General features: G+C 42.8%; 2 protein-coding genes across 5 annotated transcripts in view; one reads left to right on the forward strand and one right to left on the reverse strand.

Moving 5' to 3' along the window:
- Window positions 1-9,859, reverse strand: part of LOC141148923 (uncharacterized) — a 33,412-nt gene extending 23,553 nt beyond the window's left edge. Inside the window, exons 1-2 of one of the 4 annotated variants that reach the window (XM_073636812.1) lie at window positions 9,385-9,859; window positions 6,876-6,990 (exon numbers count right to left, since the gene is read on the reverse strand). The gene's annotated coding sequence lies outside the window, so the exon portion shown is untranslated. Of the gene's footprint in view, window positions 1-6,829; window positions 6,991-9,384 lie in introns of all 4 variants that reach the window. The other 3 variants (XM_073636810.1, XM_073636811.1, XM_073636809.1) reach the window with 3 other exon arrangements.
- CHLSN (cholesin) overlaps window positions 1-26,460 on the forward strand; it is a 640,429-nt gene that overhangs the window by 261,354 nt on the left and 352,615 nt on the right. The gene's annotated exons all lie outside the window — the stretch shown is intronic.

The following is a 26,460-nucleotide window of genomic DNA, read 5'->3' on the forward strand; positions in this document are numbered from 1 at the left end:
GTGAAACTGCACTGCATAAAAAACACGGAGTGATTTCACCTCATGTATTAAACATTTCTTAGTCTGTAGCAGACATGAAAAAAATATGTCTTTTGCTAGGGCTGCTTTAAGGTCTATTTTCGTTCTGGGCCTAATGGGCCTAGCGTCAAACTTGTTTTTAGTGTACATTTTTTTGTGTGTGTTATTCTTTCCACCTTGATACAAAAGGAGCCCTGTTAGTGCAGAAAACAGCCGTTAAGCTATGCAAGGAAGTCAGAAACCAAGAGTTGGGGGAAGGGAGTGCAAACTGCTACAAATATGTCCTAAACATGAGTCTGAAATCAATGTATAAAATGGATGAAGATCAGAAACCACTGAGGAAAACCATTAGTAACACTCTTGAATGATTGATGTTATGATTTAATATACAGTCCACAGGTTTAATAATCTTTAAAATAAATCTTTAATATTTTATAACTTTTCTTAGATACAAATAGGATCATAATCTGACTAATGGAAGTCTATTTTATGTTGTAACGTGTATGTATTTATGTACAGCATTACACAGGTATGCCGTATTTGTTCATTACCTCTGCAGGTGGTGCTTTTTGCGTCGCTGTGCAGCACAATGATTGTGTTTTGCTGCTCCCCTCTCAGTGTGAGTCTGTAAGAAGAGAATGCATTCTCTTTGGCTCTCTCAGTAGTTGCAGATACAGTAGGTGTATTATAGGTGAACTCAAGGTACATTAAAAAACACCAGTGAATGCAGTTATGTCATCAAAAAAGAACAATAAGGGCTTCAGGCAAACATCTAAATACACAGTTGACATACATACAGGGCCTTAAAAAAGTATTCATACCCCTTGACATTTTCCCCACTTTGTCATGTTAAAACCAAAAATGTAAATTTATTTTATTGGGATTTTATGTGATAGACCAACACAAAGTGGCACATAATTGTGAAGTAAAAGGAAAATGATAAATGGTTTTTAAAATGTTTTACAAATAAATATATGAAAAGTGTGGCGTGCATTTGTATTCAGCCCCCTGAGTCAATACTTTGTAGAACCACCTTTCACTGCAATTACAGCCGCAAGTCTTTTTCAGTATGTCTCTACCAGCTTTCCACATCTAGAGAGTGATTTTTTTTTTGCCCATTCTTCTTTGCAAAATAGCTCAAGCTCTGACTGATTGGATGGAGAGCGTCTGTGAACAGCAGTTTTCAAGTCTTGCCACAGATTCTCAATTGGATTTAGGTCTGGACTTTGATTGGGCCATTCTAACACATGAATTTGCTTTAATCTATACCATTCCATTGTAGTTCTGGCTGTATGTTTTGGGCCATTGAGGCTGGGGCAGAGAGGTTCACCTTCCAACAGAACAAGTCTTTTGCAGACTCTAAGATCCCTTTCACACTGGGACCGTGGCCACATTCCCAGTAAAGCAGCGCTCGATTTACTGATACTTAAGCTGCGCTTTTTGGCCCCTACCGGGGAGCTTTTAACCCCAAAGAAGGGGTTAAAAACTCCCGTGTTGCGGCGTTTCCGAAGAGCTTTTCAGGCGCTTCAGTAGTGCTGCCCATTCATTCCAATGGGCAGGGCGTTTTGAGAGTACTAAATACAGCGATCCCAACCCGCCCCAAAGATGCTGCTTGCAGGACTTTTCGGAATGTCCCTCTAGCACACTGCCCTAGTGTGAAAAGTCACACTTGAATTAATGGGATGCGGTTTTCAGGCACTTAGCAAAGGCTATTTCCAGCGCTAAAGCTCCTGAAAACTGGCCCAGGGGCCTAACAAGTTTTCTTCTAACTTTGCCCTGTATTTGGCTTCATCCATATTTCCATCAACTCTGACCAGCTTTCCTGTCACTGCTGAAGAAAAACATCCCCACAACATGATGTTGCCACCACCATGTTTCACGGTGGGGATGGTGTGTTCAGGGTGGTGTAGTGTTAGTTTTCCTCCACACATAGTGTTTTACTTTTAGGCCAAAAAGTTAAATTTTGGTCTCATCTGACCAGAGCACCTTCTTCCACATGTTTGCTGTGTCCCCAAAACGTTTCTCGCAAACTGGAATTCTGTTGGCTTTCTTTCTTCTTGCCACTCTTCCATAAAGGCCAGCTTTGTGGACTGCATGACTAACAGTTGTTCTGTGGACAGATTCTTCCACCTGAACTGAGCCTCTTGGCTTCTTCTCTGATTAATGCTCTCCTTGCCCGGCCTGTCAGTTTAGGTGGACGGCCATGTCTTGGTAAGTTTGCAGTTTTGCCGTACTCTTTCCATTTTCGGATGATGGATTGAACAGTGCTCCGTGAGATGTTCAAAGCTTGGGATATTTTTTTAGATTCTAACCTTGCTTTAAACCTCTCCACAACTGTAGCCCTGACCTGTCTGGTGTGTTACTTGGCCTTCATGATGCTGTTTGTTCACTAAGTTTCTCTAACAAACCTCTGAGGGCTTCACAGAACAGCTGTATTTATACTGAGATTAAATTACACACAGGTGGACACTATTTACTAATTAGGTGACTTCTGAAGGCAATTGGTTCCACTAGATTTAAGTTAGGGGTATCAGAGTAAAGGGGGCTGAATACAAATGTACGCCACACTTTTCAGATTTTTATATGTAAAAAAATGTGAATTTTGATTTTAATATTTTCTTTCCACTTCACAATTATGTGCCACTTTGTGTTGGCCTATCTTATAAAATCCTAATAAAATACATTTACGTTTTTGGTTGTAACATGACAAAATGTGGAACATTTCAAGGGGTGTGAATACTTTTTCAAGGCACTGTATATGGGAGCTATGTTACCTGTCAAAGAATTTGTAATTGTGTCCAGCCAGTTTTACACAGCTGCCAGGCAGCATGTCCAGGTTGGTGCCTGACTTTTTATGCTGCAGTTAAAGCATATCTGCACCTAAAAACAATTATTTAATATATTGCAGCTTTCAAGTCCTTAGATTTTGTGGCTGTTTTTCAGCCGGTGATTCTGACAGTAACACACTTCCTGTTCTATGGGGACAACCCTAAATTGTCCTTTTGTATCAGGGCAACAGAAACAAGATAGTACCACAGAACCCCTACCCTTCTGCTATAATCTATAACATAGAGAGGTGTGGTTCTGTAGCCTCAGAGCTAAGAGGAACAGTGTAACTGACAACAGCACAGGCAGAGAGCAGAAATAGATTCACCTCTTGCCCACTGCCTGTGACTGGACAGTGAAGAAGCAGAAGTTCTCTCTCTCTGCTCTGTCCTCTTGTCAGTAAGGATGAGCTCCGGCGTGTTCACACACTCCGCGTGCAAAGCCCGCCAGGAAGTCGGCACGGCGCTGCGCTAATCACAGGCAGTGAGACATTTTCCCGATGTGTGGCTGCAGAGATTTTTTCCTCAGTTTAGGCTCATATGTATTCTTCTACATATTCCTGGTAAAAAAAAAAAAACACAATAAGCGTATATTGATTGGTTTGCGCAAAAGTTATAGCGTCTACAAAATAGGGGATAGATTTATGGCATTTTTATTGTTTATTTATTTTTTACTAGTAATGGCTGCGATTTTTATAGGGACTGCGATATTGTGGCGGACATATTGGACACTTTTGACACATTTTGGGACCACTGACAATTATACAGCGATCAGTGCTATAAAAATACACTGATTACTGTATAAATGTCACTGGTAATGAAGGCGTTAACACTAGGGGAGTGGTCAAGGGGTTAACTGTGTTCCCTCACTGTGTTTTAACTGTAGGGGGATGGGACTGTCTAGGAGGAGAGAGAGATCGGTGTTCATACTTAGTATGAACACCCGATCTGTCTCTACTCCCCTGAAAGAACTGGGATCTGTGTGTTTACGAGCGATCGCGGGAGCCCGGCGGTCATCGTGCCCGCCGGGTACTCGCATCAGCTCCGGGCACATGCTGCGTGTGCGCACACCCCTAATGGCCAAAAGGCAAAGCGACGTAAGGTAATGACGTTTCGCCCAGCCATGCCATTCTGCCGTGGCTGGTTGGCAAACGGTTAAATACATTTGGACACTAGAGAAAGAATGATCTCTTTTGTAATTAAACATTATACTTTCACTTTAAGACTGTGCTCTGCCAAACAATTTATAATTCTGTTCAGTCACTTTTGTGATTTTTCTCGGCTAGGAATATAGCCAGGATGGTGACACCACTTTATGGATCTGAGTTAAGGAAATCAGGGATGTATCTTTCTGACCCAGTAATGTCTTATTGGACAATGAAGTAACAGCAACACACATGTAGGTTATCAACTTTGCTTTCTTCTGCTGTTACCTAACACCTGAAGAGTGTAATTGGTTCAGAGTGCTGCCCTTCCCTCCCAAAGTCTTCTGTTTAAATATTTTTATTGATTTTCAAATAATATGGCATACAGAACCCCCAAGCAGGGCAAAGACATGGACTTTAATGTACACAGACAATAGACCATGATAGAGAAGAAAAATTCCACATATCTGAAAACAGATCAAAGTACTACTGTTCAAATGCCTGTGCACTGGAAACTACCCTAGGGGCCACATTCATAAGATCGGAGCAGATCAATTTAGGATAGGTTTCATGAGGCCTCTTCATAAAAAGGAGAAGCAAACAGCCAAAAGGAGGAAAAGAAAAAGGTAGAGGGAGAAGGAGTGGCGTGTGTGGGCATACCCCCCCCCCCCCATGACTTGGGTCAAGAAAACCAAAAAAATAAGTTCATAAAGCTCCCAAGCTCCCAGGCTAGAAAAATGCAGGGATAGCAATGCATAGGTAAGCCATGGTTCCCAACTTTTGCCAAATTTGGATTGCATGTCATTGACAACACGTGACAATTTCTCACTGACTAGCGTCCTAGTCATACGATTTTTATCAGCTTGGAAAGAAACCAAGGTATATTTCTAGGCCTACCAAATACATAGCCAGCTTCTCTTGATAGTTGTAGGGGCCAGGGATTAGTTGGTAAAGAAGGGCTATTTGTGCATCCCTAGGGACTACGAGATAGAATAGGGGTTGGAGAAGGCCAAACACTCTGGACCAAAACCCAGTTAGCTTCAGGCACGAACACCAGATGTGGAGCTCTCACTCTGTTGACCATAGCCTCTGAAACACCTTTCATTATAGTTGGGGGGTCCAACTTTCGCAAGGATGTTATCTAATGACGTGACTGCAGGTAGGGGAATAATGCAGACTTAGGTGTTTGGTGTTGGTCCTAAAGAGAGGCCCAAGTGGGGAAGAAATGTGAGGTTGAGAAGTGATGGAACTGAATAAAATCATGTGACAACCACCACTTAATAGACCCTGCTTGCTCCTCGCCAGAGGGAAAAACAACCTATGGTGGATAAGCAGTAAAAGCAGAAAGGGATCATTAGGGGACTAAACAAGGTTGGGCGAGCACTGTGAGGGAGTCACAGCAAAGCTATTATGGGAACAGAGGCACAGTTTGGCTCTTCCAAAAATACTCACAAAGCGACATCTGATGAGGCATGGTGAAGAGACAGTTGAGAGATTTATGCTGCTTTGGTCTAGGGGTCAATATTAGGGACCCCTAGACCACCTAGAATTGTATGAGCATAAAGATTAAGATGTGTGACCCATGGATGCTGGTAGGTCCAAATAAAGAAAAGAATAAGGTTTTTCAGGAAAAAGGCGGGAACTCTAGTTGGCAATGTCAGGAAATAGTATAAGGTTTTAAGGATTGGATTAACCTGTCCCAACCAGGAAAGATTTGGAAACGTCCAGCTTTGTATAAGGGAGCTGAGGGAGTTTAGCAGGGGGTAGCAGTTTGTTGAGAACAAGGACGCGTAGCCGGGGTTGAGTCTGACCCATAGGTAATCCAACGAGTAGGTTGTCCATTCACATGCAAAAAAGGTGGATTGAATTTGCAAAACCACACCTTGAGAGAGATATTGAGGGCCCTGGATTTAGATGGGTTAATGTGGATGACCTGTTGGGGATTCGGGAGCATTGTATGGGGGTTAATGAGAACCAAGAGGGAATCACCTGCACAAAGATTAAGCTTATAATGAAGCCCGGCATTCAAGACTTATACTAGGGCTGTCCATGATCACCATAGCCAGTATAACCCTCTCCCAGTCTTAAATGCTGCTTTGCACAGGATGGCAGAGCTACTAGGGCTACATTCACATAGGCCATTATAAACTGACAGTGGAATTTCTAGTGTGTGTGAACAGTTGTGACCTGGAAGCCTATATAAATATATGACCGGCTGGCAGCAGCTGCATATATTTGATTACCTATGGTTAATAACAGATGATCAGCCCTGGACGCAGAAAAGATTTAATCCAGGGACGATCACCTGTCACCAGGTAAATGCTCCATTGGTGGTTAAAAATGATGCGGCCGCTTTCTGCTTGTCATTAATTTTTTTTTATGGTGATTCATTTTTTTTTTTTTTTTCAAAGATACACAGAAAAGACAAAAGCACATGGGACCATTGGGCCCTGTCCAACACTCAGGGAAATATACCTATCATTAACATACAAATAAGAAGGTGACATCTACAATGTGGTAACATAAGATGTGGGTAAAATGGCACACTTTGGTACAAGAAAAAGAAGATAAAATGCAAACAAGAAAAACGAAATCATCCATACTACATTCAGCACACTCACACTTGTTCCCTCCTATCATTCATTTATACAGGAAATCCCCCAGTTACGAACGACTCCTACTAACGAACGGCCTCCAATGCCGGACACTTGTGCTCCACACTGGTCCTGGATACCTTTCGAGCACCTCCGGACACATCCCACACTGCTGTACTACGCCCCAGATAACATAACAAGCGTCCAGAACATCCCACATCCATGCACAGGCGGACGTTACACTTACGAATGCAGTGCTGTGACTTACGAACAACTTTGACTTACGAACAAACCTACAGTCCTTATTGTGTTCGTAACTCGGGACTTCCTGTACCCGCTTCCTGGCTGTAGCTGTTCGCAGTCACTTGTGATTCCTGCCGCAGGAATTCACTGTCCAATCCTAATCATCTGTGTGAACATAGGCTTATGTTAGTTGTATGTGGAAAATAATTTTAGCTATACTTTTGTAGGAATACACAACTGCATTAAAGTGTTTGTTACCCCAACATTTCATATTCCTGATATATGCCTGCTGTACCATGTACTTGTGTGAAAAAGTATCCTTTTCTCTTTGTATTGCTTCCTCTGTGTGAAATCCCTGGTGTTCCTGCCAGTCCTTCTGTTTTCCTATAAAAAACTGACCACAGTAAGCAGAAGAGCACAGTGTGGGCAGTTCTCTAGCTGTGCTGGGAACTCAGCCTGCTCTCCTCCAATGATCAGACTTGTCCTGACACGCCCCTGCTGCACAGCCTTTCACAAGGGAGCCCAGTGTGCTGCTGCTTCTCCTCTCCCCAGCTCTTATGCAGCGGAGAACAGAGGGAATGTGATCACTTATAAAAAAGAAGAAAAAGGCATTTATAATGGTATTTTTTTTTTTTTTACCGCTTAAGTACCGCCTCTCGTTTATATACTGCGTCAGGGCAATACTTAAGCGCAAAATCGCGTACCTGTATGTGATTTCTCTTCTCTGCTCTGGGGCATGCGCCATCCGCAGCCTTAATCCCACTGTGATTGGATACAGCAGGAGCCAATCAGTGGGTCTGGTGCCCGTGGTGACTGCCCACCACTCGCGATCGTTCACAGGAGGGGCAGAATGGGGGTTGGTCTGCCTATGTAAACAAGGCAGACCACCATTCTATGACGGAGGAAAATAGTAAGCATAAACACAGATCTCTGTTTTCCTCCAGTCACAGCATTCCCCCCCACAGTTAGAAAGCACTCCCTAGGAGAACACTTAATCCTTTGATCGCCCCTGATGTTAAACCCTTCCCTGCCAGTGTCATTTATACAGTGACAGTGCTTTTTTTTTTATCACTGATCACTGTATTGGTGTCACTGGTCCCCAAAAAGTGTCAGATTTGTTCGCCACAATGTCGCAGTCCTGCTAAAAATTACTAGCCATTACTAGTAAAAACAATAAAAAAAAAATAAAAGGTCCATAAATCTATCCCATAGTTTGTAGATATGATAACTATTGCGCAAACCAATCAATATACGCTTATTGGGATTTTTATTACAAAAAATATGTAGCAGAATACATATTGGCCTAAATTGATGAAGAAATTAGATTTTTTACATTTTTTATTGGATATGTTTTATAGCACAAAAATAGTAAAAAATATAGTTTAAAAAAAAAAAATTGTAGGTCTTTTTTTGTTTATAGTGCAAAAAATAAAAACCACCACAGAGGTGATCAAATACTACCAAAAGAAAAGCTCTATTTGTGGGGAAAAAAAGCACATACATTTTATTTGTGTACAGTTTGCAATTGTCAGTTAAAGCAACTCAGTGCAGTATCGCAAGAAATGGCCTGGTCAGGAAGGGGGTAAAACCTTCCAGAGCTGGAGTGGTTAATATCTACAGTATACACAGATGTTTTTCCTTTCATTTCTATTTTAAACTGATTGGATTGTTTCACACAGTGATCGTTTACAATCACTTTAAGTATCTACAGTAAATGGAGTTCAGCTTCATGTGACAATGTCTACTTGTTACACTAAAATCCTCTAATTATATAGTGCTATTTTTTACAAAGTATATATATATATATACACATCATTGTTTCTGAGCTTACTATAACGTCCAGCTGTGCAGAGTATTTTCCTCCATATAGATCCTGACTACAAACACTTTCGGTTGGTGCTGATTAGACAGACACCCACCGCTTAGCTGATGTCCCCTTATACTGGAGAGTGACAGCTGCAGTTATTATCATCAGATAAAAATATACAGAGCAGGATGATGAAAAGATCAACATATACTGTTCTGTTTTCATGATGAACAAACTTCAACTCATGTCAGAAGGAGAATTTGCATTTAGTCGCTCCCAGACTTCTGTGATATCTAAGCTTTTTTGATAACGTAACATGGATAGAGCAGTGACGTTCTTTGACCCCAAACAGCTGATCAACTTAAAACAGCCTACAACCAGCATACTGATGATGCAATTCTGATTGTTACCCTGCTGTTGTTCGTTTACAGGTGTTGTTCGAACCTTGTAGCTTTAACCATGTAACCATAAGTACCTATTGTAGGCAGAAGCGAGCAAGTTTTTTTTTTTTTTTTTTTTTTTTTTTTTTTTAAACCAGAAACTCCCTACTTAAGACAAGAACTATGATCTCAATGTGAATGCCATAATGCTGATGTGGTTTTGGATCTTGTAGCAGAGATTTTTTTTTTTTTAAGGTTCCAGAGGAGGAACCCAAATAAACATTGTCTATTAACAATCCAGCAATGACTAAAAGTTTCTGGACCTCAGTTAGTCATTCCAGGAGGGTTGTTGAGCTAATCTGAGGCACCTACCTTAATCTAGGTTCCAAGCCACGTCATTGAGGTCCGTGCGCTGTTCTGAGAAGACTGCAATCCTCTACTGTGCTGGGCTGAATTGAAGAGATTCAGTGTTATGATTTTAGTCTTGAGGCTGTAACGGAAGTTGCAAGCAATTTGAGAAGTTCAGGTTACATTTTTAGCAGGCGGCTTTTTTCCCTGCTACCATGTGACAAAAGTTCCATGACAAAAATGTGGCTTTTGTTACTGGCTGTGAACACTCATGGAATGCAAAACGTAAATTCAAAGGAAAACGAAAGCGTTTTTCTTCTTTCAAAGAGTTATCTTAACCACTTAAGGACCAGCCTCGTTTTGGATTTTAGGTGTTTACATGTTTAAAACAGTTTTTTTTGCTAGAAAATTACTTAGAACCCCCAAACATTATATATTGTTTTTTTTCGAACACCCTAGAGAATAAAGTGTCAATGCAATACTTTTTTTTGCACCGTATTTGCGCAGCAGTCTTATAAACGCACTTTTTTGGGAAAAAAATCACTTTTTTGAATAAAAAAATAAGACAACAGTAAAGTTAGCCCAATTTTTTTTTATATTGTGAAATATAATGTTACGCCAAGTAAATTGATACCCAACATGTCACGCTTGAAAATTGCGCCCGCTCGTGGAATGGCGTCAAACTTTTACCCTCAAAAATCTCCATAGGCGACGTTTAAAAAATTCTACAGGTTGCATGTTTGGCGTTACAGAGGAGTTCTAGGGCTAGAATTATTGCTCTTGCTCTACCGGTCGAAGCAATACCTCACATGTGTTGTTTGACCATGTTTTCATATGCGGGCGCTACTCACGTATGTGTTCGCTTCTGCGCGCGAGCTCGTCTGGACGGGGGGGTTTTTTTACATTTTTTTTAAAAAAATTTATTATTTATTTAACATGATTTTATTTATTTTTACTCTGTTTTTTTTTTTTTTTTAAATTGTGTCACTTTTATTCCTATTACAAGGAATGTAAACATCCCTTGTAATAGAAAAAAGCATGGCAGGACCTCTTAAATATGAGATCTGGGGTCAAAAAGACCTCAGATCTCATATTTACACTAAAATGCAATAAAAAAAAAAAAAAAGTCATTTAAAAAAATGACATTGAAAAAAAATGTGCCTTTAAGACGTATGGGCGGAAGTGACGCTTTGACGACGCTTCCGCCCAGCAGTGTCATGGAGAGGAGTGGGCGCCATCTTAGCCTCACTCGTCTCCAGGCACAGAAGGGAGACAGACGCGATTGCCTCCGCCGCTCCCGACGGCTCCAGTAAGCGGCGGAGGGCACCGGATCGTGGCGAGGGGGGGGCCCTCTCCCGCCACCGATAAAAGTGATCTTGCGGCAAATCCACCGCAGAGACTACTTTAATTTGAAAGCCGACTGCCGCACGAAAACAGGGACACCGGGGTTATGGCAGCTAGCCATATCCGCCGCCAAACTTTAGACGTACATTGGCGGTGGGCAAGTGGTTAAAGAACAAGATCGCCAAGTATTTTCTGGATCTGTTGCTGTTCGCACCTATTCAGTGTCCACATAACATTTCTCCAGTGAAGGCTGTAGAATAAAATCTGAAATATGATTGGCTGTTAGCAGCAACTCCCTTTGTTCTTCTTTGTTTCCAGTGTTTCACGGATCAGCTTGGATGTTGTAGCACTGCTAAGTTCAGTTTTTAAAGGTGAACTCCGCACACAATATCTGTCATTTAAAGGTATTCCACAATAGCTACAACTTCTATAAATACACTTTATGTGCACAAAATGCCTTTGCAGACCCAGTGATTACCTTACAAATGTAGCAAGGACACAATCGCTGTGCAGCACATAACCTGTGCAGAAAACAGGGCTGTGGGCGGGGGATCCAGAAGGCCCACCCGTTACAGGATGCCTGCAGAAATCTACAGGAGGGGAGGGTACAAGACCAGTTACCCTGTACAATTAGAGAGAGCAGCAGTGACCGGTCTTTAAAACCATAAAATTCCATGCTTGATTACTGAACAGATCTGCAAGAAATACACAAAGCCCACCAAGATTCGAGTAAGAACACACATACCTCTTGTATTATAACAGTATGTGCTTATCCCAGAGTTACGCATTAAGTGCTTCAAGGGGAAACATTAATAAAACAATTAAATACATTATTGATGCACAAACACTAATTTCCATGTCAGCATTACTGCATTTATCTACAGTAATCATAGGTGTACAGCTTTTTGCATTAGGGTGTGCACCCCAAAGCTCAAACATATACACATATGTATATACATATATACATACACACTCATAAATACATTTTAAAATCTATTAATGCATGGATTGTGTCAGTAGAGCATTGGACGCTGTCAGAGCAGTGGAAAAACATGGAAAACATGTCAGTAGGACAGTGGATGGTGTCAGTCAGTACAGCAGTAGACGTGTCAGTAGGGCAGTTGTTGGTGTCAGTAGGGTAGTCGACTTTGCCAGTAGGGCAGAAGACTGTGTCAGTAGAGCAGTGGACAGTGTGAGTAGTTTTCTATTTTTATATTATATTTTACAAATGTTTTAAATATTTTTTACAATTTGTTTTATTTTTTTTTTTACAACTTTTTTATGAGCACCTTTGGGGGGCTTTGGTGAAATATTAAGGGCCTAAGCAGACTCCAGATGTCTCAGTTTTGAAATAGGGAAAGGGACTGAGGACAGAGATTCCCCAGTCCCTTTATCTGCAGGCTCGACTGCACTGGACAGTGAATGAATGGGAAGTTCTCTGTGCTGAGCAACTGCCTGTTAATTTACAAACTGAAGCATAGTAAACAATATTTTGTGAGTGAGTGTGAATGATCAGTACTGGTCAGAAAAGGAAGGGGCCGTAAATTACATTTACCAGCTCCTTCTCCTGCTCTCCATTCTGAAATATGTCCCATAGCAGCCAGCAAAAGAGGAGAGTAGGGAGGCCGGGTAGTGCTGCGGGGTAAAGGGGGGGCGTGCAGCAGGAGGAATCTGCAACACACTGGGTGATTAGGGTGTGCTCAGGCACACCTAGCACATCCTGTGCGCACACCTATGACAGTAATGTATATAGTCTTGTGATCCACCCACTCAGGCTGTGCTATATAGTTGTAGAGCATAAGGAAGGAAAGCTCTCAGTAACTCCCTTGTGGTTTCTCCCTTCATGCCTATAAGATTGTAGAACCGCAAAGAAGCTTCCCAGGTCTCACCCTACCCAATTTTATTGGCCCATCACTATGATGAACTACCTCAATGGCTAGTAGAAATGTGAAATAGAAATAAGGTGTGGCACATGCCCATACCTGTCAGCAGCTTATGTTTTGCTAAAGTGACTAAGTCTCTTTAAAGTCACTTTGTTGTTGGTAGTCTGGCAGATCAGGAACTTTGTTTCCTCACCCATGTAAAAAAAATTAAGCCTACATTCACATTCCTGCCACTCCATGTACTCCTTACCATCTCTCACATAAAAAGGAAGATACAAAATATGGAATGATAGCAAAAAAAAGCCCATTTCTACCCAGCTGCACATGCAAAGAACCTGCAGCATCAGTGCATTACATGTAGGCAGGAGCAAAACCACAGATGATGGGACCCAGAGCAAAAATGTTATCACCCTCCATAGAACTTGGATAGTTATACTAATGCCGCGTACACACGGGCGGACCTATCGACTGACTAGGTCCGGCGGACTTTTCGAGGGACTTTCGAATGAACGGACTTGCCTACACACGATCAACCAAAGTCCGACGGATTCGTACGTGATGATGTACGACCGGACTAAAATAAGGAAGTTCATAGCCAGTAGCCAATAGCTGCCCTAGCGTCGGTCTTTGTCCGTCGGACTAGCATACAGACAAGCTGACTTTTCAACTGGACTCGTATTTCGATTTGAAACATGTTTTATTTCTAGGACCGTCAGACTTTTGGGAAAAAAAAGTCCACTGGAGCCCACATACGGTCGAATTGTCCGACGGAGTCTCGTCTGCCGGACCTATTCCATTGAAAAGTCCGCTCGTGTATGCAGCATTAGAGTAATGAGCAAAGAGCAGCTTGGTGAAAGTGGCCTACCATATGGTGGACACTGCCTTGCTGAACCTTAGGGAGACTATTTTGGAGAGAGAGAGAGTTGGAAGGAACTGCTCTGAAGAGCAAAACATTAACTCGATTATTTAACCTAGTCATGAGAACTGCAAATACTAAAGGTTTCATTTCTTAATGTTATAATATGCTTCTGCAGAGCTTCTTGACTAAGCATCCCTTGAGAATGATGGAAAAGTGGGAGAGAGATGTGGGGCAGATAGATGGAGACAAGTGGGAGGAGATTCTACAAGCGGTGTCCACAAGCTTGTTGAATGTATCACAAAAGCTAACACAACTGTATCTTATTCTGTGGGTGTACTATACTCCACATAGATTACACAGAATGGGTCTTAGATCTACCCCGATGTGCACTAGATGCAAAAGGGACCATGGAGATCTGATCCAGCTACTGTGGAGGTGCCCGAAGCTTCACTCCTATTGGGGTGGAGTGGTGGATACCATAAACGGGGTATTTCAGATCTCTATGCCCACTGACCCAAAACACTGCTTATAAAATGTGCTGGAGGTCTTTAAATGGGAGGAGAGCATCAGGATAGCAGTTACCAGGACCCTATTGTTAGCACGTAAGATGATAATGCTCCACTGGATATCAGAGGACCCTCCCACAGTTAAGGAATGGATTTCCTCAGTTGGGAACATGATCAGAATGGAGAGAGAGGTATATCAGTATAGGGGGTGCAAAGTTTGAGAAACTCTGGGGCCGTGGCTGGATGTACCTAGTCCCGGTGGATCTGGTGATGGGGAGATTGTTGGGTCTAAATGCTGGTTAAATACATTTATACAGTTTATTGGTCTGAACGAAGGGCCTCACTTAGGTAGGGAGTACTGCCAATTTGTAATGAAAATTTACAAAATATGCAACTGTGTATTGTCGAAGCCTGGTTATGTTTGTTTATGTCAAATTCAATTAACTTTTCTTTGGATTAAAAATAAAAAGAAGAGCAAAACATTGCCATAGAGAGACTGGACTTGGAGGGAGACAAAGAGAAACACTGCCCAAAAGTAAGAGGGAGGTTTGTTGTTTTCCTCTCTCAAAAGGGGCAGACCACATATACCGAGTCGTTAATTGTGATGTCAGTTTTTAACAGATCTTGAATGTCCAGTCCAAGCCAAGACTGAAGTCTGTCCCAATCATATACATTAGTCCATGCTATCCAGGAAGCAGCTGGGCTTAAATGGTTGTAAATTTGCCTTTGCAAGTAAGTCAGATAAAGGTACATTTAGTAGATATTCTTGCCTTAGTAGGGTTATATTAGGTCATGTGTAGGTTTATTGGGCTACATAAGAATGTGTCATTGGCCTCCTTAATTGTCCAGATAGTAGCTGCAATGACATACATTTCACCATGTAATAAAGAGGACATGGCAGGTGTGGAAAGTTGGTGTTGGTCATAAAAACCTAGAAAAGAGTTGTAAATAGTTTGGTTGTTCTATGGTAGTAGAGTTAAGATGTTGTTCTTATCAAGCTATCTACCTTTTATTCAGTAGCTGTAATATACAGCGTGTGATGCATTATTACCACAGTTATTACAGTGCTGTAAACAGTCTAAATAATTTCTTTAACCACTTCATCCCCGGACCATTTGGCTGGCAAAAGACCAGAGCACTTTTTGCGATTCGGCACTGCGTCGCTTTAACTGACAATTGTGCGGATGTGCGTCGTGGCTCCCAAACAAAATTGACGTCCTATTTTTTCCCACAAATAGAGCTTTCTCTTGGTGGTATTTGATCACCTCTGCGGTTTTTATTTTTTGCGCTATAAACAAAAAATAGCGACAATTTTGAAAAAAAAATTATTTTTTACTTTTTGCTATAATAAATATCTCCAAAAAATATATAAAAAAACATTTTTTTTCCTCAGTTTAGGCTGATACGTATTCTTCTACATATTTTTGGTAAAAAAAAAAAATAGCAATAAGCGTTTATTGATTGGTTTGCGCAAAAGTTATAGCGTCTACAAAATAGGGGATAGTTTTTATGCATTTTTATTAATATTTTTTTTTTTTTTTACTAGTAATGGCGGCGGTCAGTGATTTTTATCGTGACTGCGACATTATGGCGGACACATCGGACACTTTTGGCACTATTTTGGGACCATTCGCATTTATACAGCGATCAGTGTGATTAAAAATGCATTTATTACTGTGTAAATGTGACTGGCAGTGAAGAGGTTAACCAGGAGAGGGCGCTGTAGGGGTTAAGTGTGTCCTAGGGATGTGTTCTAACTGTGGGGGGGAATGAGCTATGTGTGACACGACACTGATCACCGCTCCCGATTACAAGGAGCTGTGATCAGTGTCAGTGTCACTAGGCAGAATGGGGAAATGCATTTCCCCGTTCTTCCTCTCCGTGAAATGATCGCGGGTATCCCCGCGGACATCTAGTCCACGGGACCCACGATCACACTCACGGAGCTCGCGGCGGGCACGCATGCGCCCACAAGGCGCCGCGCGCCCACAAGCCGTGTCTTAAAGGGTAACGTACAAGTACGTTAATATGCCTCTATGTGCCCTTCTGCCGACATATACCGGCATGAGCCGATCGGCAAGCGATTAACTGGCGGGCAGCACAGCCCGCACCGTGACATAGCTGGTTTGGCAATGCACATGAATGCCCCCTGTTGACCTGTGCTGCGATTGGACACAGAATAAGTTTGTCTGCAGTGATTATGGCTGAAACCTACTGATTGGCTGTGGCCAATCACAGCACAGAATTCTGTGTTGACAAACACCCAGAACTCTGTACACAGATAGTGATCTGTCTGTTTTTTTTCCCCCTGAAAGCAACTTTAAGTTCAGGGAGAAAAAAACAGACAGATCTGTTAGTAAAAGCAGTACACATTACACTTCTTAGGCACACAGTTAACCCCTTCCCAGCCAGTGCGATTGGTACATTGTACAGTATTATCACCGGTCACTGTATTAGTGTCACTGGTGACATCGGTTAGCGTCCCTCCCAGCCAGTGTCAGTTAGCACTAGATCGCCCACCATACTATCACAGTCACACTAAGTCGCTGATCACCATCATTACTAGTATAGTGTCTGTATGGATCAGTATCTGGATCATGATCAGAACTAGTGTCCCCAATTGTATAGTGTCCTCAAAAAGCAGTTTGGTTTTTTACCAAAGACATATAGCAGAATACATTCCAGGCTAAATTTATGAAGACATTTGATTTTATTGGATATGTTTTATAACAGAAAGTAACAAATATCTTCTTTTTTTCTTCAATGTTTTTGGCATTTTTTTACATGTATATAATAAAAGATAAAATGCCACCAAAAGAAAGCTCTATTTGTGTGAAAAAAAAATGTATGTAAATTTAATTCCATGACCGCGCATTTGCCAGTTAAAGTAGCGCAGCGCTAAATAGCAAAAAATGAACTGGTCATGAAGAGGATAAAACCTTCCGGAGGGCAAGTGGTTAAAGATGGCATGTTAGGAAAGTTGCACACAATAAAGGATTTTGCTGATGACAAAATCACAGCTTGTATTGGGTTAACACTTCATTACTGTAATTTTTAGGATACACACAATGCAAATTCCACCATACACCTATCCAAAATGTTACTCTGATACTTACCAAGAGATTAAAGCAGAACTAACAAAAGAAAGCTAAAGTTAGAAATGATCAATATACTGTATGTTATTATATCTTCAATCAAACTTACCCATGTTTTCATTTATATTTATTTCTGTCTACCACTGCATGCGCAGTGTATGCTACATTTAGAATTCATATAAAATAAGGATAGATCTTAAAGGGGAACAAAACTTTTCTAAGGTACCATCCTCGATGGATAGAGTTTATTTCCGCTCTAAGACCTTCCCTTATTTATTTGATTTTCTATTCTAGAAGATTTGGAATGGAATGTGACTGTTGGTGGTGTTACCATGATAAAGAGAGGTTAATTGGTTTCTGTTTAATGTTTTATTTTTCTGTTTACTCACTGATATTTGTATTCAGCCTTCTGTGCTTTGCCAGTGAGCAAAGAGTGGTTGGCTATTGAAAAGAAGGTTGTTTCACAATGACACAGTGTTCTTTCAAACCTTCTATGGTTCAATAATGGCCATAGTAGAGCATTTACCATGTTACCACTGATTAATGCAGAACGATTATTAACTAACTTAAATAATTTAAGATGCAAGTTTTCAGTATGAATTAGATCCCCGATTTAAAGAAGGGATCCAAGTTATCCTGAAAGCTTGCATCTTTAGCCACTTAAGGACCGGAAGGATTTGCCCACTTAATGACTAGGCCATTTTTTGCGATACGGCACTGCGTCGCTTTAACTGACAATTGCGCGGTCGTGCGACGCTGTACCCAAACAAAATTGACGTCCTTTTTTTCCCACAAATAGAGCTTTCTTTTGGTGGTATTTGATCCCCTCTGCGGTTTTTATTTTTTGCACTATAAACATAAAAAGACCAGCAATTAAGAAAAAAAAAAGAATATTCTTTACTTTTTGCTATAATAAATATAAAAAAAAAACATGTCTTCATCAGTTTAAGCCAATATGTATTCTTCTAGCGTGTACAAAATAGGAAAAACATTTATGGCATTTTTATAATTTTTTTTTTTTTTTACTAGTAATGGTGGTGATCAGTGATTTTTAGCAGGACTGCGACATTGCGGCGGACAGATCAGACACTTTCGACACTTTTTTGGGACCAGCGACTTTGATACAGTGATCAGTGCTATAAAAAAGCACTGAGTACTGTATATATGACACTGGCAGGTAAGGGGTTAACACCAGGGGGCGATCAAGGGGTTAAGTGTTCCCTAGGGAGGTGTTTCTAACTGGGGTGAGTGTACTGACTGGAAGTACAGAGAGATAGATGTTCCTGATCACTAGGAACAGACGATCACACTGTACTCCCCTGACTGAACGGGGATCTGTTTGTTTACATTGACAGATCCCCATTCTGGCTCTCTATGGAGCGACCCCGGGTGACCGGCAAACATCACAGCCTCTAGCCATGCGCATCAGCTCCCCCGTCATGCATATATCTATAGCTCTTAAAGGGACCACCGCACCGGTACGGAGATTTACAGTAATGAGCCGACCTGCTGCAGTATAATGAAGGAGGCTGGTCGGCAAGTTAACTTAACTTGGATCCCTTCTATAAATCGGGATCTAACTCATCCTGAAAACTTGCATCTTTAATAACTTAAGTTAGTCAATAATACTTCTACATTTATCAGTGACTAAGCAACTTCAGGTTTCTTGTGACTTTTAAAATTTCCTTTAGACCAAGCTGGTCTAAACAAACTATTTGCTTCACTAACAGATGCGCCCACTGGGAGCGATGTAAAAGCTGTATGTAGCGTTAGCATTTGTATACATACAGTAAACAGCACTGTGTGACGGCATCGGTATGGGGACTTCCTGTCCCAGGACAAAATTAAGTTGGGTTGAGTGCTGCTCAGAGATTCACAGGAAGCTGTTTTTCATCAATGAACACAAGGTTCCCTTTGATTGGTTGAGGTGGAGAGATGGGAGGATGATGTGATGATCTCCACCTCAGCCAGTCAGCATATGCCTTGAATTCATTGATGAAATACAAGGCTTCTGGTGAATGGCTGAGCAGCGCTCAGCCCGACTTGATTTTGTTCTGGGACGAGAAGTCCCCATCCTGCTGCTGGAACACATCAGGCGTATCCGTTCATAAAGTAAACTGGACTTTGTCCAAATGAGTTACTTAAAGTAACAAGAAACCTGGAGTTAGGCTTTAAAGTGATTGTAAACATCAAACGTGAAATCTAAACAAAGCATATCCTTCTATAGTATGTGCTTGTCTCAATTAAGAACACTAAGTGTCATTTCTGTCTGCTGCTTCATTCCTCTACTATCAGCATGATTCACTTCTGACAAGTTTTCCGATACCAAGAGAAAAATAGTGAGAGGGAGGGACCTCCAGCTGATTGACAGCTTCAGCTCTGTTTCTGTGTGCTTTGTGAAGGAGGGTGTGTCCCTCTTCTCCAATCAGCTCTCTGAGCTCTGCAGAGTGTAACTTCAGTTTTCTGCCTCCTTTTTTCTGAACTCTCAGACAAGCTGTATCAATTCTAGATATGAATAACAGATGTAGAGAAGAGAAGAAGGCAGATAATCAGGTACAACTTATGTAGGAGGATTTGTTCATCTCTGTGTATCACCTGAGGCCAGTCACTTCACTGGGTATATGTGAATATTTACAACCAGCCAGTAAAGGGCATAACTTAATCCCCAAACATTTTGCATGGGTCTATAATGGAAAGGAACAGTGAACACCAATCCGTGCCAAATGTGGTTTCACATAAAACTAGCACAGTGGTCTAAATCTCTTGATATTCATTTCCTGTACTCCCCTGCACAGCAGGGCTTCTGCAGAGGAAATGGCAATCATAGCACTATTGCTTTCCACAGTACTGTCAAGCCCATACTGAACATACAGGGAAAGAATACAAGGATGACCATTCTGCTGCTCCATCACTCTCCAGTAAGCAGGCTGAGGGGGTCCAGGGCCAGTCTACAATTCTTAACTTGTGAAGCCTGGATCACAAAGTCTGGCTGAACTTACGGTAATTACAAATCTGTTGTTTGGTAAGACAGCTTACATATACTGTATGTATTCCAAGTGTGTATTTAGCTGTTTATCAGCTTTAGGCTTCATGCCCATGGGCGTTTTTACAGCCGCTTTTAGGAGCGTTTTTTTACAGCTTAAAAACTCCTCTCCATGTTATTCTATGGCCTCATGCATACACAGACGTTAAGGAGCTTTAAGTGGCATAGGTGTTTTTAAGCTCCAAGAAAAAAGCCCAGGACCAGCACGTTCTGAGGCTCCAGTGCTGGAGCTGTAAAAACGCCAGACGCTGGTAAAAGCAGTTTAATGCTGTAACAGAATGTTAGGCGTTTCTCTGCCTCTATTCAAAGATCTATGGTTCCTTATGGGAGCCCATTGATTTGAATAGAAGTCGCACCAGAAGTTGGATCATGATGATGACTTGTGTGCTGAGGATCTTGAAGGGGAACCCCCGCCAAAATGAAAAAAACATTGGCATGGCGTTCCCCCCCAAGATCCATACCAGACCCTTATCCGAGCACGCAGCCTGAAAGGTCAGGAAAGGGGGGGGACGAGCGGGCGCCCCCCCCTGGACCATACCAGGCCACAAGCCCCCACCCCAAAGCACCTTGTCCCCATGTTGATGAAGACAAGGGCCTCCTCCTGACAACCCTGGCCGGTGGTTGTCGGGGTCTGCGGGCGGGGGCTTATCGAAATCTGAAAGCTCCCTTTAACAAGGGGGCCCCCAGATCCCGGCCCCCCACCCTATGTGAATGAGTATGGGGTACATTGTACCCCTACCTATTCACCCAAATAAATGTCAAAAATAAACACAGTACACAGCACAGGTTTTTAAAGTATTTTATTAAGGCAGCTCCGGCGTCTCTTCCAATTTCGTCTCCCCTCTCCAGCTCTTCTCCTGCCTCTGGCGATATCTTCTCCCTTTGCCGGTTCTTCTCCCTTTACCGGTTCTTCTCCCTCTCCAGTTCTTCTGCCCTCTCCACTGTCTTCTCGCTCTTCTGCCGGGTCTTCTCGCTCTTCTGCCGGGTCTTCTCGCTTTGTTCTGCTGGGTCCGCCGAGTGCCATGACTTATATTGGCATGGGGTAGGGCCACCCACTGATGTCATCACTGCCCGGGGCATGATGGGGGCGGGGCCCCCATTCATGACATCAGCGGGTTTGCACCACCCCATGTCAATATAAGTCATGGCACGCGGCAGACCCAGCATTGCACCGGGGGATTGCGTCGAGTCAACTTCGGCATAACAACAGAGAGAGAAGACCCGGCAGAAGAGTGAGAAGACAGTGGAGAGGGGAGAAGAACCGTCAGAGGGAGAAAACGTCACCTGAGGAGCCAGAGAGGGGAGAAAAAATTGGAAGAGACGCCAGCGCTGCTTTAGTAAAATACTTTAAAAACCTGGGCACTGTGTTTATTTTTGACACTTTTTTGGGTGAATGGGTAGGGGTACAATGTACCCCATACTCATTCACATATGGTGGGGCCCCGGGATCTGGGGGCTCCCTTGTTAAAGGTGGCTTCCAGATTCCGATAAGCCCCCACCCGCAGACCCTGACAACCACCGGCCATGGTAGACGGGAAGAGGCCCTTGTCCTCATCAACATGGGGACAAGGTGCTTTGGGGTGGGGGGCGCAGGACCCCCCCGCTCCAAAGCACCCACCCCCCTATGTTGAGGGCATGGGGCCTGGTATGGTCCGGGGGTGGGATGCTCGCTCGTCCCGCCCCCCCCTTCTTGACCTGCTGGGCTGCGTGCTCGGATAAGGGTCTGGTACGGATCTTGGGGGGACCCCCACGCCATTTTTTTTTTTTGCTGTGGGGAGTTCCCTTTAAATCCATACCAGGCCGAAGGGTCTGGTATCATCCTGGGGGGGGGGGGGGGGGACCCATGCCAATTTTTTTTTCATTTTGGCGGGGGGTTCCCCTTCAAGATCGTCAATAAACAAGTTGCACCGCAAGTCGGATCATCAAAGCTTATTTGGCCATATTTCTCGTGTGGTTCACAAGAGTACATTTACTGTTGAACCCCTGTGACCCAGAGTCAGTGATACCCTGCTATCAGCTGATGGGGCAGAGCCACACCAAGCTCTGGAAGGATCCTGATAATATTGTGGGGATCCACCCTGCTGCCTGACAGCTGGCTCTCTACCTTACAGCACATGGCTGAGAGCCAGAGCGAGTTGTGTTCATAAAACTTAGGAGGTTTAACAAAATGCCAGGGGTTGGACAAGATTTTTTATTTTTTTTTGTAGGATCTTAGCAGATTGCAAAGCTGGCGACATGCCAGCTCAATTGAGGGTCCATGCACACCGGGCATATAAAAAATGCCAGTTCTTTTGGCAGAAAAAAAGGCTCATGTAGAGCGTTTTTGTACAGGCATTTAGAAGCATTTAAGCCTGGTTCACACCTGTGCAGGTTGCAGTTTGCATACTCCATGTGTATTATGCAGTTTTCAATACACGTTTTTGATCCATTGAAGTATATGGAACTAAAAACCAGAAAAAAGTTCCTGGCCCTTTCCATAAAATGCATACATGTGAACTACATCCATAGGAAACCATGTTAAATGGACTGTAGTGTGTGACTGCAAAACTGAAAATGCACTAAAAAAATGCATGCGTGTGAACCAGGCCTAATGCCGCGTACACACGATCGGAAATGCCACCAGCAAAACTCCGATGAGTGCTTTTGGTCAGAAAATGCGACCGTGTGTGTGCTCCATCGGACTTTTGGTGGCGGAATTCCAGCCAGCAAAAGTATGAGAGCATGTTCTCTATTTTTCGGTCGGGAAAAGTTCCTATCCGAAAATGCGATTGTCTGTATGCAATTTGGATGCGCAAAAAATCACACATGCTCGGAAACAATTCCATGCAGGCTCAGAAGCATTGAACTTAATTTTCTCGGCTCGTCATAGTGTTGTACGTCACCGCGTTCTTGACGGTTGAAAGTTCAGAGAACTTTTGTGTGACTGTGTGTATAGGGCTGGGGAAAAAATTGATTTAAATCTTGAATCGAGTTGAGAGGTGAAATTGATTCAAAATTTAAGCAAATCAATTTTTTTAGAATTTTTTTTTCACCGCGTCGGTCCTGAGGAGCTGCGGGAAGGAGTTTTTCGGTGAGCCCGCAGCTTCGGCCTAGTCCGCGAGAACGGACGCCGCGGACTAGGCCGAATCCGCGGCCTCGCATAAAAACTCCTGCCCGCAGGCCTTCAGGACTGGCGCGGTGTCCAAAAAAAAAAAAAAAAAAAACAATTTGAATCGTGAATTGAGTTTTTTTTTTTTTTTAGAAAATCACAGATTTTTTTTTTTTTTTTGTGGAAAATCTCCCAGCCCTACGTGTGTATTCAAGCCAAGCTTGAGTGGAATTCCGTCAGAAAAACCATCCAAGATATTTCCGACAGAAATTCCGCTCGTGTGTACAGGGCATTAGTGTTTTTTTCTGCCAGAAAACTCCTCTCCAAAACGCAAACCAGAATTTTTTTTTTCTCCCTCTAAACGTTGAGCTTAAAATATGCCTCTAAAGGTCCTAATGTGCATGGACACATAGGATAACATTGAGCTGTTTCTACAGGCAAAACACTAAACTCCTGTAGAAGCAGCATTTTTTTAAACCCAGTGTGGATGGACCCTAAAAGATATTTTTATGTTCTATAATTTAACCTGAACTAGATTGCACAGTTAGACTGTCATGTACCGTCATGGTCAGTATTGGTCTCCTTACAACAATAGTGTAATGTTCCTAGTAAAGTAAAAAGTAAACTACATATCATGTGTAAGATCTGGATTCCATCCTGCTGTGGGAAGATTTGTGCTTGTATATAGGCTATGGAATCCTCTTTGATATTGGAGCAGCCACAAGTGGGTGACATTTGTGCCCCTAGCAGTGAAGGACACTGTGATGTAAATTCGGTAAACTGAGAAGTCTTTATTGATCTCAGGCGTTAGATAATGAGCCTTTTTACAATAGACAGGTATGAAGATAAATGTTTGTCCCCCCCCCCCTTTTAATGGCATAGTCCAGTCAGAATAGAATTAAAGTATAAAAATGGACAAAATAAAAAAGATAGTCTGTTGCTAGCATTAACCACTTAAGGACTAGCCTCATTTTGGATTTTAAAACAGGTTTTTTTGCTAGAAAATTACTTAGAACCCCCAAACATTATATATGGTTTTTCTTCTAACACCCTAGAGAATAAAATGGTGGTTGTTGCAATACTTTTTTTTGCACCGTATTTGCGGAGCGGTCTTAAAAGCGCACTTTTTTTGGAAAAAATTCACTTTTTTGAATAAAAAAATAAGACAACAGTAAAGTTAGCCCAATTTTTTTTTATATTGTGAAATATAATGTTACGCCAAGTAAATTGATACCCAACATGTCACGCTTGAAAATTGCGCCTGCTCGTGGAATGGCGTCAAACTTTTACCCTCAAAAATCTCCATAGGCGACGTTTAAAAAATTCTACAGGTTGCATATTTTGCAGTACAGAGGAGGTCTAGGGCTAGAATTATTGCTCTCGCTCTACCGGTCGCTGCGATACCTCACATGTGTGGTTTGACTACCGTTTTCATATGCGGGCGCTACTCGCGTATGCGTTCACTTCTGCGCGCGAGCTCATCAGGACGGGGGGGTTTTAAAAAAAATTTTTTTAATTTTTAATATTAGTTTTACAATATTTTATTTATTTTTACACTGTTTTTTAAAAAAAAAATTGTGTCACTTTTATTCCTATTACAAGGAATGTAAACATCCCTTGTAATAGAAAAAAGCATGACAGGACCTCTTAAATATGAGATCTGGGGTCAAAAAGACCTCAGATCTCATATTTACACTAAAATGCAATAAGAAAAAAAGAAAAGTCATTTAAAAAAATGACATTTGAAAAAATGTGCCTTTAAGAGGCGTGGACGGAAGTGACGTTTTGACATCGCTTCCGCCCAGCAGTGTCATGGAGACGAGTTAGCCTCACTCGTCTCCAGACACACCACAGAGGAGGACGCGATCGTCTCCGCCGCTACCGACGGCTCCAGTAAGCAGCGGAGGGCACCGGATCGCGGTGGGAGGGGGGGCCTCTCCCGCCACCGATAAAAGTGATCTCGCGGCGAATCCGCCGCAGGGACCACTTTTATCTGAAAGCCGGCCGCCGCACGAAAACAGGGATACCGTGGTTATGGCAGCTAGCTGCTGCCATAACCACGATATCCGCCGCCAAAGTTTGGACCTACATCGTCGTGCGGCGGTCAGTAAGTGGTTAAAGAGGAAGTAAACCCTGATGGGTTTTACTTCCTTTTTTGCTCCCTGCAAAGCCTGCAATTTAAAAGCAAAATGGGCTAGTATGCATTGCATACTAGCCCATTATGTGACACTTACCTGCAAACAAATCCATCGCTGTCCCCTGTGCAGGCTGCATCCATCTTCGCCCTTTTTGCTTCCTGGGGCTGTGTACTCTGGCTCTGTGATGGGCGGAGCCGCGTCACGTCACTTATGCACATGCGCGCGGGAACCGTCAGTAACGACACAAGCTGGGGAAAGAAACAACACGGAGGTCCGTTTCTTTACAGCGCATGTTCCGATTACATCATCGGTGCACTACAGATGAAATATCTCCTAAACAGCGCACGTTGGAGATATTTCCACTACCTATAGGTAAGCCTTATTCTAGGCTTACCTATAGTTAAAAGTCACTAGGGGGCGTGGCTTGGCCGAGCTGAGTGATGGCTGCCTGAGAGACCTGCTCCCGCCGTTGCTGTCTTTTCAGAAGTCCTACCGGAGGTAATTGTCTCTATAACCGTCCGCGCTGCGATGGGAACAGCCTCCCGACACACCTCCACCTCGAGGTCCCGTTCACCCCGAGAAAACACGGGGAATTCGACCCAAAACATCCCTGAAATGTTCAGGACGCAGAGGACCAACATGGCGCCGTCCCGCCAAGACTCCTTACAGGCCCCGGCAGCACAGCTAGCGGGACAGCTCTCTGCCTCCCACCCGTCACTCCCTCTAACCGCGGGATCACAAGAAAACCCACAACCACCATCCCTCAATATAAATGATCTGAGGGCAATTGCTGCTGATATTAAAGATACTTTATCAGCCGCCATTGCGGAATTGAGAATGGACATCCACACCCTAAATGACCGTGTTCTTGAGGTAGAAAAAACTACAGCGAAACATGCTATGGTCCTCCGCAAAGCGACACATAGGATAGATACTCACACCCTACAACTGAGAGAGACACAACGCCGCATCGAAGACCTGGATAACCGCGGTCGCAGACATAACCTCCGCATAAGAGGCCTACCGGAGTCCATTGAAGCGGATAATTTGACCTCTGCTGTGACTGAAATGTTTAATAACTTACTAGACAGACCACCTCAAACCCGCATAGAACTAGAGAGAATCCACAGAGCATTACGCCCGA

This window comes from Aquarana catesbeiana, linkage group LG06 (assembly GCF_042186555.1).
Source record: "Aquarana catesbeiana isolate 2022-GZ linkage group LG06, ASM4218655v1, whole genome shotgun sequence".
Lineage (NCBI taxonomy): Eukaryota > Metazoa > Chordata > Amphibia > Anura > Ranidae > Aquarana > Aquarana catesbeiana.